The sequence below is a fragment of the Pinus tabuliformis genome, chromosome Q (genome assembly GCF_031772625.1).
Source record: "Pinus tabuliformis cultivar Carrire ecotype Pingquan chromosome Q, CPIR1, whole genome shotgun sequence".
NCBI classification, from domain to species: domain Eukaryota; kingdom Viridiplantae; phylum Streptophyta; class Pinopsida; order Pinales; family Pinaceae; genus Pinus; species Pinus tabuliformis.
In genome coordinates, this window is record NC_142296.1 from 79458925 (window position 1) to 79474471 (window position 15547).

Here is a 15547-nt window from a genome sequence, read left to right on the forward strand (position 1 = left end):
GCTATGTTGACCTGCAAATAATGGAAGAGCCTCGCCATCTGCATCTTCCATTCTTGTTTGAATAATTAACTATTTTTTAAATTGATGGAATGGGTCTGCATAGAATGAAGGTTCATTTGTTAATAAATTCTGTAGCAATCTTGCTTCAATGGACTATAAGTAATGAGTTTGTAGGGCCCCCAAAAAACCAACAACAACAAACTTTTAAGTTTCAACTTCCCAAAAAAAAGAGAAATGTTATATATCTCTTGACCTGCATTATATTTGCATCTTGATTAGATTCTTATTTTTGTTTATGCAGTGGGAAATCGTGTACCAAATACACACGTACAGGGAGATGCAGTTGCTGCTTATATGCATGAAGTGGAGACCCAAACTAATGCACTGTTATCACCTTATCGGCGTTTGGGCAATGCACAAAAGGTCCTCGTGATATTACTTCTTCATTTGTAGAACAGAAATAATCCATATTAGGTTGAATTGTTGGTACTTAGTAGTTGTGCAATGCGAAAACAACCATTCTAACGTTACTTGCTTTGTAGATAGAAATAATCTTGATTAGCTTATATTATTAGTACTCAGCTGTTGAGCTCTGTATATTATTAGTGCTCAGTTGTTGAGCTCTGGAAATACAGGTCAACACGGTGCTTGAGGTTGTTCGACATCTCAAGTTATGAATCCATAAACTCGGTTATAGGACCATCTTCCAGCAATGGCATTATAAGATAACATCTTTTAAGATAGGAAGGTTTCCCATCTCAATGGAAGCTTTCTGGCACTTCTACAAATTCACATTCTTCCCAATGATAGCCTTTTCATTTGAAGACCTTGTTTGGCTCTCTTTCTCTGGAAGAGTGAGCAGGTTAGCAAGGCAATTTTGGTTTTAAAGAAAGGCAATTTCTTGTACCGAATAGGTTGTTTAGGAGTGTTCATCAATATGTAATGGTAAGGTATGTATGGGGAGGTTACAATACAATATGCCGCATTGAGGAATTTGTCAGAGTGAAATGAAATTAGGTCGTTCCTTCAATAGACAATGAAGTGAGAAACTTGAATGAACTACATAACTTCTCTGTAACACATTCTCTCAGACAACTGAGTGAGAGACATTAGAAAACCTTTGTGCTGATCTTGAATTAGGCTCAAAAGCACTGTTTTTGGTTTTTCTTGAAAGAAAAGATGAAAAGATTGAACTATAAAGATTGCAATCTATAAAAGTATATAACCTATTCACATCCAAATCTTTGAAAAGATATGATAAAAACAGGCACTATTCTTTCATAGATTTAATAATTTTTTCAGTCATGTTTACTTGTTAGAGAGGAGAGATAATCTAACCTCTGAAGACAATTCTACACCTGCTAGAGAATTCAGTGTCACTCATGTCTCGACACAATAGAAGAAAGGAATGATCCTTCCTTTCAGGCCATTGTCGATGGCTTTTGAGAACATAAACTATTATGTTAACATGCCACCGATATGTGTATCTATAAATCGTTCAATTGAATTGGTAATCTGCGAGTAGTTTGACATACCTAGGTTCTCTTCAATGGAATATCTGGAAATAATGTTTAGTTTCGTAACAGGAGATGAAAAGTGAAGGGTTGGGTCAAGACAGGCTACAGCTCCTTTCAAATGTAAGTGGATCCTTTAGACCAGGGGTACTTAGAGCCTTGATGGGAGTTAGTGGTGCTGGAAAAACTACCCTAATGGATGTCTTAGCACTTTCGCAGATTCAAATTCTTCCAAATGATAGCCTTTTCATTTGAAGACCTTGTTTGACTCTCCTTCTCTCGAAGAGGGAGCAAGTTAGCAGGGAAATGTTAGTTTCAAAGAAAGGCAATTTCCTGTACTGAACAGGTTGGTTAGGATCTTTCATCAATATTGCTTCCCCGTTGTGGAAGGTCAGGTCAGGGTAAGGTAAGGGTAAGGTATATCCCATAATGAAAATATATGTTCTTATATCCTTCCATGTCTTGGTGTCAACCCATACCTTGCCTTACCTTTAATGAGGATGTTTTGGAACTTGAATTTGAAAGGAAATCAAGGACACCAGTTCAAATCACAAAGCTAAATTCAAGAACTTCGTTTAACTACATCAAGATGCCTGCAAATGATGAAATCATAAGCCTCACTAGAAAATTTTGAACCTGAATTTGGAAGTCATGCGATGGTGGTAGGTAAAATGCCAAAGGCAGATTCAAGGACAATATTTAGAAGCAGTCCAGACATTCTTTATGTGGGGGAGTTAATGATCACATTGCCAAACATTTCCACTGTAGCCTCTGCAGAAGACTTTAAGGTGGATATTTTGGAACCTAAACCTGGATGTCAAGAAAGGATGGTAGGTGAAATGGAAAAGGTGGATTTAGGGACTTCATTTAAATGCTTGAAGATGATTGCATATGAAAAAATCAATAGAAGTGGGGAATCTCCAAGGGAAATGAATGACAAAAGGCCTACTCTATGTTTCTTTGCTTGGCTTAACAACAAATGAAGGGTTGCAAAGGGCTCGAACAAGTCAGGGAATAATTGCTAAATTTTCAGTTTTATTGGTTTGCTAAACTACAACTCTTTTTATAATCATAAAACTTATTTCCTTCAATTTTGTCCGATTCTTGGTTGTTTGGCCAGGCCATTCCAGAAATACCACAGATTAGCGAAGGATACAATCCAGCGACATGGGCATTGGAAGTGAGTTCCATAGCTGTTGAGGAAAAACTTGGTGTAGAGTTTGCTGAGATCTACAGAAAATTAGCACTCTATGAGTATGTCTAACATAATTGTAGGAATTTGTTTCAGAACTTTGAGCTTTTTTTATTGTGCATCTCTAATTTTGTTACCCTATCTTTAGTTACATAATTTCTCCCAAGAAACTGTAAATTTTTTTTAAGTGCTTGATTTAAATATGGCTGGCAATGATTTTCATTATGTTTGCACTGTCCGTCGTAGATTTAATTTTGATGCTTCTTGCAGGTTAGTCTGTTATCATCATTTTGTCAGAAGCTGGCATTTTCTTCTGTTGTGCTTATTGGTCATGATGATGGTGGATTGATGGCCTTAATGGCAGCTGAAAGGTTGTACAAATGACAAGATATTTCCAATGTGAGTTTCCAGGGTAGTTTGGTGACCTGTCACATAATTTTCAAAGACGAATATGGTATTTACTTATCAGCTTGTTACATAATAGAAATGATGGTAGGTGAAATGGAAAAGGTGGATTTAGGGACTTCATTTAAATGCTTGAAGATGATTGCATATGAAAAAATCAATAGAAGTGGGGAATCTCCAAGGGAAATGAATGACAAAATGCCTACTCTATGTTTCTTTGCTTGGATTAACAACAAATGAAGGGTTGCAAAGGGCTCAACAAGTCATGGAATAATTGCTAAATTTTCATTTTTATTGGTTTTCTAAACTACAGCTCTTTTTATAATCATAAAAATTATTTCCTTCAATTTTGTCTGATTCTTGGTTGTTTGGCCAGGCCGTTCCAGAAATACCACAGATTAGCGAAGGATACAATCCAGTGACATGGGCGTCGGAAGTGAGTTCCATAGCTGTTGAGGAAAAACTTGGTGTAGAGTTTGCTGAGATCTACAGAAAATTAGCACTCTATGAGTATGTCTAACATAATTGTAGGAATTTGTTTCAGAACTTTGAGCTTTTTTTATTGTGCATCTCTAATTTTGTTACCCTATCTTTAGTTACATAATTTCTCCCAAGAAACTGTAAATTTTTTTAAAGCCCTATTTGACAGTTATGTTGTTCTGTTTTCAGATGGAATCAAGACCTTATTCAAGAGCTAAGCACCCCTGCTCTTGGCTCGTAGAATCTGAGTTTTCCAACACAATATGCACGGTCCTTCAAGGTTCAGTGCGTGGCATGCCTTTGGAAGCAATAATTTCTCCCAAGAAACTGTAATTTTTTTAAAGCCCTATTTGACAATTATGTTGTTCTGTTTTCAGATGGAATCAAGCCCTTATTCAAGAGCTAAGCACCCCTGCTCCTGGCTCACAGGATCTGAGTTTTCCAACACAGTATGCACGGTCCTTCAAGGTTCAGTGCGTGGCATGCCTTTGGAAGCAACATTGGTCATATTGGAGGAATCCACACTATAATGTTGTGCGATTTTTCTTCACTACAGTCATTGCCCTACTGTTTGGGACCATCTTTTGGGACCTTGGAACAAAGAGGCTGGACACTCTCTTGACAGGCATAGCAGACTTATTTGCAAAACTGGTCCCGCCTCACTTTGACATTTTATTTTCTCTATCATTGATTAGTTTATTGTCTATTACATATTTGAGTCAACAGAGTGACTTAGCATATTGAGAAATCAAAGCATTATATGGGTAATATATCAAAGCATTATATGGTATTTGCATTCACATTTTTTATTTGATCGCGTGAGCTTAGATCTGTACTACAAAAAAACAATTTACCCATTGTCAATTTGGTCAACTGATTCAAACATTTCGATTTCTGGCACTTCTGCAGATTCACATTCTTCCCAATGATAGCCTTTTCATTTGAAGACCTTGTTTGACTCTCTTTCTCTGGAAGAGCGAGCAGGTTAGCAGGGCAATTTTGGTTTCAAAGAAAGGCAATTTCCTGTACCGAACAGGTTGTTCAGGAGTGTTCATCAATATGTAAGGGTAAGGTATGAATGGGGAGGTTACAATACAATATGCCACATTGAGGAATTTGTCAGAGTGAAATGCAATTAGGTCGTTCCTTCAATAGACAACGAAGTGAGAAACTTGAATGAACTACATAACTTCTCTGTAACACATTCTCTCAGACAATTGAGTGAGAGACATTAGAAAACCTTTGTGTTGATCTTGAATTAGGCTCAAAAGCATTGTTTTTGGTTTTTCTTGAAAGAAAAGATGAAAAGATTGAACTATAAAGATTGCAATCTATAAAAGTATATAACCTATTCACATCCAAATCTTTGAAAGTATATGATAAAAACAGGCACTATTCTTTCATAAATTTAATAATTTTTTCAGTCATGTTTGCTTGTTAGAGAGGAGAGATAATCTAACCTCTGAAGACAATTCTACACCTGGTAGAGAATTCAGTGTCACTCATGTCTCGAAAAAATAGAAGAAAGGAATGATCCTTCCTTTCAGGCCATTGTTGATGGCTTTTGAGAAGATAAACTATTATGTTAACATGCCACCGATATGTGTAGCTATAAATCGTTCAATTGAATTGGTAATCTGCGAGTAGCTTGACATACCTAGGTTCTCTTCAATGAATATCTGGAAATAATGTTTAGTTTTGTAACAGGAGATGAAAAGTGAAGGGTTGGGTCAAGACAGGCTACAACTCCTTTCCAATGTAAGTGGATCCTTTAGACCAGGGTTACATAGAACCTTGATGGGAGTTAGTGGCGCTGGAAAAACTACCCTAATGGATGTCTTAGCACTTTCACAGATTCAAATTCTTCCAAATGATAGCCTTTTCATTTGAAGACCTTGTTTGACTCTCTTTCTCTCGAAGAGGGAGCAAGTTAGCAGGGAAATGTTGGTTTCAAAGAAAGGCAATTTCCTGAACTGAACAGGTTGGTTAGGATCGTTCATCAATATTGCTTCCCCGTTGTGGAAGGTCAGGTCAGGGTAAGGTAAGGGTAAGGTATATCCCATAATGAAAATATATGTTCTTATATCCTTCCATGTCTTGGTGTCAACCCATACCTTGCCTTACCTTTAATGAGAATATTTTGGAACTTGAATCTGAAAAGAAATCAAGGACACTAATTGAAATCACAAAGCTAAATTCAAGAACTTCGTTTAACTACATCAAGATGCCTGCAAATGATGAAATCATCTGCAGTGATCAATTTGCAAGGGAAAGGAATGCGACCCCAAATTACAACGCACAAACATGGAGAGTAGAAACTAAGCAATCAGATGAAGCTATAAACATGAAAGGTGATGCAATCAAGAGAGAAAGGGCATGCCATAAGAGGGTTATTTCGAAGTTTGAATCACAAATACAACCAAGGAAGATTCCTAAACAACGAAATGAAGCTATAAACATGAACGGTTATGCAATTAAGAGAAAAAGGGCACGTCATAAGAGGGCTACTTCTAAGCTTGAATCTCAAATACAAGCAAGCAAGTCTGTTGAAGCACAAAACACAAGGTTGGAGATGACATCAAATAAATTAATGGCTAGACATTATTTACAAGCAGGAATTAATGACAATACAATCTGTGTTGCCAAATGCTTCTTCTGAAGCCTCTCTAGAAAATTTTGAACCTGAATTTGGAAGTCATGCGATGGTGGTAGGTCAAATTCCAAAGGCAGATTCAAGGACAATATTTAGAAGCAATCCAGACATTCTTTACGTGGGGGAGTTAACAATCACATTGCCAAACATTTCCACTGTAGCCTCTGCAGAAAACTTTAAGGTGGATATTTTGGAACCTAAACCTGGATGTCAAGAAAGGATGGTAGGTGAAATGGAAAAGGTGGATTTACATTCACTCCCTAAATCTCCATTCACCATATTCATAAATTATCATCTACCTTTTATCCATACCAACACTTCTACCTATCATCCATTTCATTCCAAGCCATATTCTTAACTGCTACAGGATCCTATAGAAGTATGCATCTACAGCTCTTCCGAATGAGAATTCCGGTTATATCTACAGAAGTGTCCACTTCTAGCATCGTACAGGAAACTTAGGGGGTTTATCAAACAGATTTTGTTCTAATTATAAATGGTCTACTAGAATTTTATGAAGAGACTATATTTGATGGTTTTTGTTAAGTGGCTTTGTTTTTATGAGATTATTCTTTTAGGAACTCTGATTCCTAGTTAAGAGGACATGTATTAGGTGAAGAATTTTGATTACAATGTTTCTTTAGTATTGATAGATTTGGTCAAGAATTTTGATAAATTTGAATAATGTTTTGATAAGATTAAATAAAGGTTTTTTTTAACAATTCTATGATACAATATACATAATTGGAGAAAATCTTAGGGTGATCATATTTACTTTAACGATAGACTTTATTGAATCTACATTATAAGATTTAAGATTTCAATAAAGTTTATAAGAATGATTAGTGTTTTGTTCAAAGATGTTTCTACTCATTTGGAAGTTAATGACAAGCTATTGATAATGTTTATCTTCAAAGTTCAATCAAACAATGTTGTCTTATTATTTTAGTGTTTTGTTTCATATGTTGAAGCTCCACATTATGTCACAAGAGATATATTTTTAGGGCCCAAGTTTATTCTTACCTAATGAACTATTTTATTTAAAATTGGGTTGTTTTGTTCCAATTTTTTGGGTCTCGACCTTTCTCGAGAAAGGCTCTTGGATACTTGTTAGATTGGAAAGTTCACTAGGTGAGGTGAACAAATATCTATTTCTTGGGTCAAATGTCGAAGACCTAAGTCATGGTCACTTTGCAGATGATCCCCCTTCCTCACAAGAAAGAGGACACTGAGTGTTTAAAAAATGTGATGAAAATCCTCAATATCTTTCATATATCCCTAGGGTTTGAAGATTACATGGACCAAAACTATGTCATATAAACAATGCTAACAAGATTCTAAATTAATTAATGTAAGTTGGTTGTAGATTCAATTTAGGTATATCTTTAAATTTCTAGGTATCCCTTTCTTTTTAGGCCCCAACAAAAGAGTTGTGGCAAGTTCTATTTCAATGAAAGGAACAAAATGTGACAAAATAGATTATGAAGCATATGTTCTCGGTAGTTAGACATCAAATTTATATGAATGTCCTGGCTTCCACACATGTTTATTATTCCCTATGCTAGTGTTCCAAGGCCTTGATTTATAGTATATTGGAAAAGGTTATGAGATATTTTACAATCTTAAGCCCAATGCATGCCTTGTCATATAACAATCACATTGCCCAAGATAAATCAACCTCTCAGATAAATTTTGTATCTTTTGGGTGAATTATGTTAGGGCATGTATAACTTGTCATGCATAGCTTCTCTTGAAATCTTCTACACACAACCTTAAATAACTAAGCTCGAAATATCGTCTATGTCAGTGTGATATGATCACATGATGTGTCACCATTGGCATACCACCTAACAACACTGCATTATGCAAATTGTTAGCAACACTATACTCAATGCAACCCCTATTACAAATCTTATAAATTTGTTCTGAAGCCAGCTCATAAATTACTGTGAATTGCATAGCCATTACGTTGCTTCATGTCATCTTATAAAATTTTAATATTCTATCAAAGAGGATATATTGAAATTCTAGGAAGATGCTATATTTGGTGGCGTTTTGACTAGAGGTTTTAATAAATATATTCCCAAGCCATATGATGGATTAGTTAATGTTTACAAATTTCAAGTGTGTAACCCTCGGTGATTTTTTTGTCAAAGTGGCTTTGTGTTTATGAGATTATTCTTTTAGGAACTTTGATTCCTAGTTCAAAGGAAATGTATTAGGTGAAGAATTTTGATTACAATGTTGTTTTAGTATTGATAGATTTTGTCAAGAATTTTGATAGATTTTGAATAACGTTTTGATAAGATTAAATAAAGTTGTTTTTTAACAATGCTAGGATACAATATACTTAATTGGAGAAAGTTTTAGGGTGATCATATTTACTTTAAGGATAGACTTTATTGAATCTAAAATATAAGATTTAAGATTTGAAGAAATTTTATAAGAATGATTAGTGTTTTGTTCAAAGATGTTTCTACTCATTTGGAAAGTTAATGACAAGTTATTGATAATGTTTATCTTCAAAGTTCAATCAAACAATGATGTCTTCTTATTTTAGTGTTTTGTTTGAGGAACCAATTGTGCCACTTATCATTGACTTCTTAAATGATATTTTCACTAACAAAGATTATGATGCCAATATTTAGAATGGGGATTTCACAATTGTGAGGAACTAATTGTGCCACTTATCATTGACTTCCTAAACAATATTCTCATGAAAAGGATTATGATGCAAATATTCAAACAACAATTAGAATGGAGAATTTTATAAGTGGGGAGAAATTTAAAACTATTATCCATTGCATTGTGAATTAAGATGATATGAGATTACTTTGTTATGAAATATTTGATTTAAATCATTTACTTATAAAGGTTTCAAAATTTTAATGAAGAGCATTTTCATAAATCCTTCACTTTGACCCTGAAACATAACATATGACTAAAAAGAAACACCAATAAATAAACAAAATTGCATAAAATTTTGACTTCTTTCTTCTATGCTATTGTTTCTTATGCCATTGCCTTAAAGCGTTTCCTTTGCAACATGTGGTGCAAATGCTAGTTATAACACTATTAAATTAATAATAATAATACAATAGATCATTACAATTACTAATATCCCTTGAACTATTAATATAAGTTCCTTTTAGATCACTAATAAATTGAAACCCTAACCATTAATAATAAGAATAACGCTATTACTATAACTAATATTACTTTTAATATATGTTAAATATTATTATAGATATTCCCTTTTAATGACTAATCTATATGATCTACTATATATAATAGAACAATAATTAATATTATTTGTGTTAATATTAAATCCATAATTTTACTAATATCCCTAGATCTATTAATACTTATTCCAATTAAATAGCCTTACTATTAAATTTATATTAATTAGTTACACAAGACATTAATAATAAGATTAATACTATAACATTATTATAATAATAATATATATTAATTATTAGTAGTTATTATTAAATCCTTTCGCTTAATAACAATTACTTTCCCTAGATATATTATTATATGTTAACAATTCAAGCAATTTTATTATATATATCCCTCGTTAACTCAAATATAGTTAACTTTTCACTTAAATAACATATGATAGATATTAAATTAATGTTTGTTTTAGCATAATAGTATTATATAATTAGACAACTTGAATAGTCAAATCTAGTCGTTCTTGGTCAATCTTAGCCGTTTTTCCAATATGATATAATATAGCCATTTTTCAGTATAACAGTTTTTCAGTCAAACCTAGCCGTTTGATGATCTGCTCTCCCTATTTAATATGCAGCTATGATCTGATTCTTCAACTTGTCCTGACGATGAACCACACTCTTTGGTTTGAAACGCGTCAACAAATGAAATATCATGTGATTTACGCTGAAAAGCTTTTTTTCATAAACTTGTTTTTTCTTTTTTATATTTTCCATTTTCATGAATTATAGTTTTCTTTCCATATTTTCAACTTAACATGACTTATTATTATATTAAAAAATATTTTAATAAATTTAATTATAAAGAGTTATATATATTAATAAAAAATAAAGTGTGCACACACAGATATATATATATATATATATATATATATATATATATATATATATATATATATATATATATATATATATAATATTAGTCGATCATATTTGTTAATTTTTATTCAATAAATGGTATTTTCTTATTTTATTTGTTGTTTTATTTTTGTAATAAAATATTTGTCTTTATTATTTTTTAGTTTAATTAAATTATATTTAAACTAAGCAACAACGACCATGTAGGTCTTTTTTTATTATAGAATTGAGACTTTTGTGATCCATGTCAAATGTTTGAAGATTCTTCGGCGAAAATCACATAGAGAAACTTTTGTCGACGCGTTTTGAACCAACCAGTGTGGTTCATCGTCAGGACAAGTTATTTATTCATGATTGATTTATTTATTTAATTTTTAAGTTTGACCATTTATTATTTGTATTTCTTTTTAAGTTTTTATAATTAATTGTTTTAATTATTTAAGTTTGACCCTACTATTATTTTTATTTTATTGATTATTTTAGTGTTTTGATTATTTAAGTTTGATCCAAATATTTTTATTTAAATTTGACCATTTACTATTTTTAAGTTATTATTATTATTTATTTAAGTTTGACCCAAATATTTTTATTTAAATTTGACCATTTACTATTTTTAAGTTATTATTATTATTTATTTAAGTTTGACCCAAATATTTTTATTTAAATTTGCACATTTATTATTTTTATTTATTTTTAAGTTATTATTATTATTATTTAAGTTTGACCCAAATATTAGTTTTATTTCATTATTTTATTTTTCTTTTGATTAATTATTTTCCTTAATGTGTAGTGTTTTCGATCCGTCTAACGTTTCAGATGGTTACTTATTAATAAATAATATTTATTTAGTCAAATCTAACTATAACCACTAAAAATAAACAAATTCTCTTCATCTATTTAACTTAATGCCAAGATCTAGTTCTTCATCTTGTTCGGGCGATGAACCACACTGGATGGTTCGAAATGCATCGACAAAACCCTGACGATGTGTTTTTTACCAAAAGTTTTCTTACTTTTCATAATAATAATAATAAAGAAATAAAATAATTAATAATAGTAATAATAATAATAATAAATAAATAAATGTATTATAAAAATAATAAAAAATAAGAACTCATTATTAAAAAAAACAACTAAACATAGGAAGACAAGGGAGGGGTCCAACACCTCCTAATAGTCTAACCATCATCTATATTTAGATTGATAGGTCTCCTTTCAATTTCCAAGGCTTTCCTAAACTTACGATGATGAAAATGATCAATTCTTGCAATGACCTTGTCCTCTTCGGTGCATATGTGATGTTTTGTCTTTTCTGAATGTTCTGCTAAAGCGGAGGAGTGAGACCTTCCATGTTTGATGTCGGTTGCGTGCTCATGAATCATCTGATTTATTGAGCGACCAGTTTCACCAATGTATAGAGTCCCACAGGAGCATGGGATGACGTAAACATCTTTCCCATCTTTAGGGTTCACAGGGTCCTTCATTGATCTAAGTGAGCTTTGAATAGTTTTTAGGAGCTTAAATGTCAAAGGAACCTTATGTTTCTTCATGATCCTTGAAATCTTGTTTGTGGTCCCCTGGATAAACAGAAGATGCACCCCTGAAAACCGATCATTAAGATCTTTTTTAATTCTAGGACCTTTTTCAGCCTTAAGGAAAGCTTTAAGACATCGACGCTTACTATAACCATTCTTATTAAAAACATTAAGGAGATGCATTTTTTTCGTCATTGAGGTAGTTTTCATCATAAACTCATAATGCCCAAGTGGGCTAAGGTGGGTAGAACACCTAGCTTATGAGTGGGGAAATGATGCGAATTAGCATGAAGATATTACTCAGTGTGAGTTTTCTTCTGAAAAACTTGGTGGGAGAAAAAAGCATCATCTATTTTTGAAATAAGAACATCGAGGAAAGACATGCTACCATCGATTTCACATTCAATAGTAAACTTTATGGAACTAGATTGATTATTAAGACGTTGGAAAAAGAGCTCCAACTTTTCTCGACCATGAGACCAAATGACACAAGTGTCATCCACAAATCTTTTCCAAAGCTTAGGTTGGAATAGAGCTGAGGACAAGGCATTGGATTCAAGTCCTCCATGAATAGATTAGCCGCTACGGGGGAATGGGGGGAACCCATGTCCACACCACAAATTTGTTCATAACATTCCCCTTCAAAATTAAAGAAAATAGAGGTAAGACATATTTCAACCAAATAAACTATATCTAGATCCATAATGCATTTGATGACTTTAATGGCCTCATTAATGGGGATATTAGTGTAAAAAAAACCACATCAAAACTCCCCAAATTATTATTAAGATCTCGCCTTATATCTTTAGGTGATTTTCATTTTTTTTTTACATATAAACTAATTTATATATTTAATTTAATAGTATAAATTAATTTATACTTATATATTTAATTTAATAACATTGATAATTATTATACCATCCAGAATGATCCAAGTGTCTCGTTCGAGAAGACCCAAACCTAAGATGATCTAAGATATGGTAAAAAGTTGAGATCTCCCCATAAAAAGGTTTAGGTTTGTCATTTTCTCCAAATACATTTCCTTTGTGGATGTAATGTGTATTACAATGATATTTGTGGATGTAATATGTATTACAAGGATGCTTGGGTTAGTTCCTGTAACTTTTTTCATTCATGGTAATAATTTTTTATTTTTATTTTTATAAGGAAATTTTATTATATATATATAATATTTAAATGGAGAATAATTTAATTATTTATATGTATATAAATAGTTAATAATTTAATATAACTAAATTCAATTTAAATTTCAATGGGATTCAAATTGAAGATTTTATAATAAATTTTGCTTTTAAATTGCAATTTTAAATTAATTGAAGAAATTTATTAGGTTTATTAATATATATTTTTTCTATGTGATTCACAGTCCTTAGAGATCAGTGCCTACTGTGTTCACAAAATATTTGTACCAGGAAGATCTATTTGAACATATCACTTCTTGTCAGCTCAACCACAGAGCCTAACCCCAAGGGTGCCGAGAAAATTAAACTTGTGACTTATCAATAGCAAATGTGCATCAACGACGAAGACTCGACCAATTGAGCTAACCCTGGAGGCTGTTGGACTTGCTAATACATATATAAATATTTTCAAGAAAAAGCAAGCATAAGGTAATCAAATGAATGTTTCTCCAAATTCCTAAATGGTATCCTTAGTAAACCAATTATATATATAAAATTAGTCGGAAGGGTTAACTTAATAGGTTGAACCATTCTCCCAAGACATGTTATTAATGGTGAGGTCACAAGTAACAAGTTCAAGATCTTATATGGGTTTAGCCCAAGTGGTTGAGAGAACTATCAGTGCTCCTATCCACCCTTGTTCCATTTCCATAAAGTGATATGTTGGTTTGTTGTGATAAAGCTAGAAGAGTAGACACCCCCATGTAAAATATCTTAATTCTTACCAAGTTATAAGTTTCGTACAAGAGATTGACGGACAAATTGTTAACACTAACCAAAATATATAATAACAACTAACCATCAACCAAACTTACCTTAACCATTTACCAATTCCTTGAGAGCTTAAAAAGAAATAACATGTTCTTGGGCAAATTCCTCAAAATTACCCAACCCATTATTATTATTATAATTAATAATTAAGTCATCTTCAATCCAAATGCTCTTTAAAAAAAAATCTAATTCAAATATTCCATGTGGTGAAAAATAATAAATAAATAAATCTAATAAATCTAATTCAAATATTCCATGTGGTGAAAAATAATAAATAAATAAATTTAATAAAACATTTCTTAAAAAAAATATTAACTCAGGATCATTTTTAAATTTAAATCTCTTTGACCAATTATAATTATTCCGGTTTCTCTTTCACTACAATATTTAAATGCCATTTAATGTGATTTTAAAAATTTAATCATCCCCTGAACCTCAAATGCCATTTACTGTGACTAGAAAAATTCAATCCATCCCATGGACCACTTATGGAGCAGACAATCGTGTGAATATAGTTTTCAAAATTGCTTTCATCATTAATTAGCGAAAAGGGAAACATCCCTTGTCCACCACAAACTCAAATCAACTTTAGATTCCACCATTTGGGTGTGGGAGTTTGAAACCATGCCTTGTGAAGTTAAAGCCCACCCTTGGATCTAAAGCATAAACTTTAAAAAATAAAAGAGAAAATCAATGAATTTCACCCAACCAAACCAAACCCCACCCTCCCAATTATGATTACTTGCCTTCTACAAAAGCCCACCAAAGAGTAGTGGGAAGGAATCTATACCCCAAATTTCCATGACCCCACCCGCTAGACCCCATAGCAGAATAATGGTAGCTTCGTGGCCTCTAAATTTGGCCCACACGACTTCTCTAGAAGTTGCTTCCACGCAAGCAATGTTCCCCTTCAAAAGTCTCAAAGGAAAGTGCAATTGACTAACTTCTCATAATGACCCACTATTAGCCGGTGGGCTGGGCGTGTTCAACTCAAGTACGTATTCACATGGTCACATGACTTATAATGCGTGAAAGAGATGCAACCCTAATAACAAAGAAAATTGTGCATTGAACATCCGTCGGCTAACCAAGTTAGTCCAACTTAGTCCCCACTCAACTGATAAGACCCCGGTTTAATTAAAAAACGCCACATACATAGTCAGAAAGCAAATATTGTCCAATAATTGATGGAACCATGATGCTAGTTTAATGGAGTATCCTGATTTACATAAAAACAATTCCACTTTTTGATAAATACATTTGCAACCATTAATGATCTTGACTAATCAACATAATAAAACTAATATTCTAGATAAAGTGAAATCCCAATATGAAAATTAATATTCTCAAATATTCTATAAAATCCTTACATGAATGGACAAGATCTATCATAAAATTCCTTCCCAAATTCAGAATTTAATAATGGTTTTTAAATATATTTGATATTTGTTAATAATGATTTTTAAATATATTTGATATTTGTAAAGCGTGGGGTTTGTAGAACTATGAGGCTAGTCTAAAGTTAGATGGAGCAATCTTGATTTATGTAGAAACCATTCCAAGGTTTCCATTCCACTTTTTGAAAAAGGAATTACTAATCAATATAATGGTGAATTCCAACTTTTTGAAAAATGCATTACTAATCAATATAATGGTTTAAAATTATTATTTTATAATTTTAAAAGAATAGAGAAATCTTATAAA

The 15547-nt window shown here is 32.2% G+C and overlaps 1 long non-coding RNA gene across 1 annotated transcript; it reads left to right on the forward strand.

Annotated features, from left to right (window-relative positions):
• The first annotated feature begins 3493 nt into the window (after nt 1-3493).
• LOC149218353 (uncharacterized) lies at nt 3494-4430 on the forward strand. Its single transcript, XR_016248622.1, has 3 exons — nt 3494-3621; nt 3781-3871; nt 3969-4430. It is a non-coding gene; the product is annotated as an uncharacterized LOC149218353 (long non-coding RNA).
• The last annotated feature ends 11117 nt before the right edge of the window (nt 4431-15547 follow it).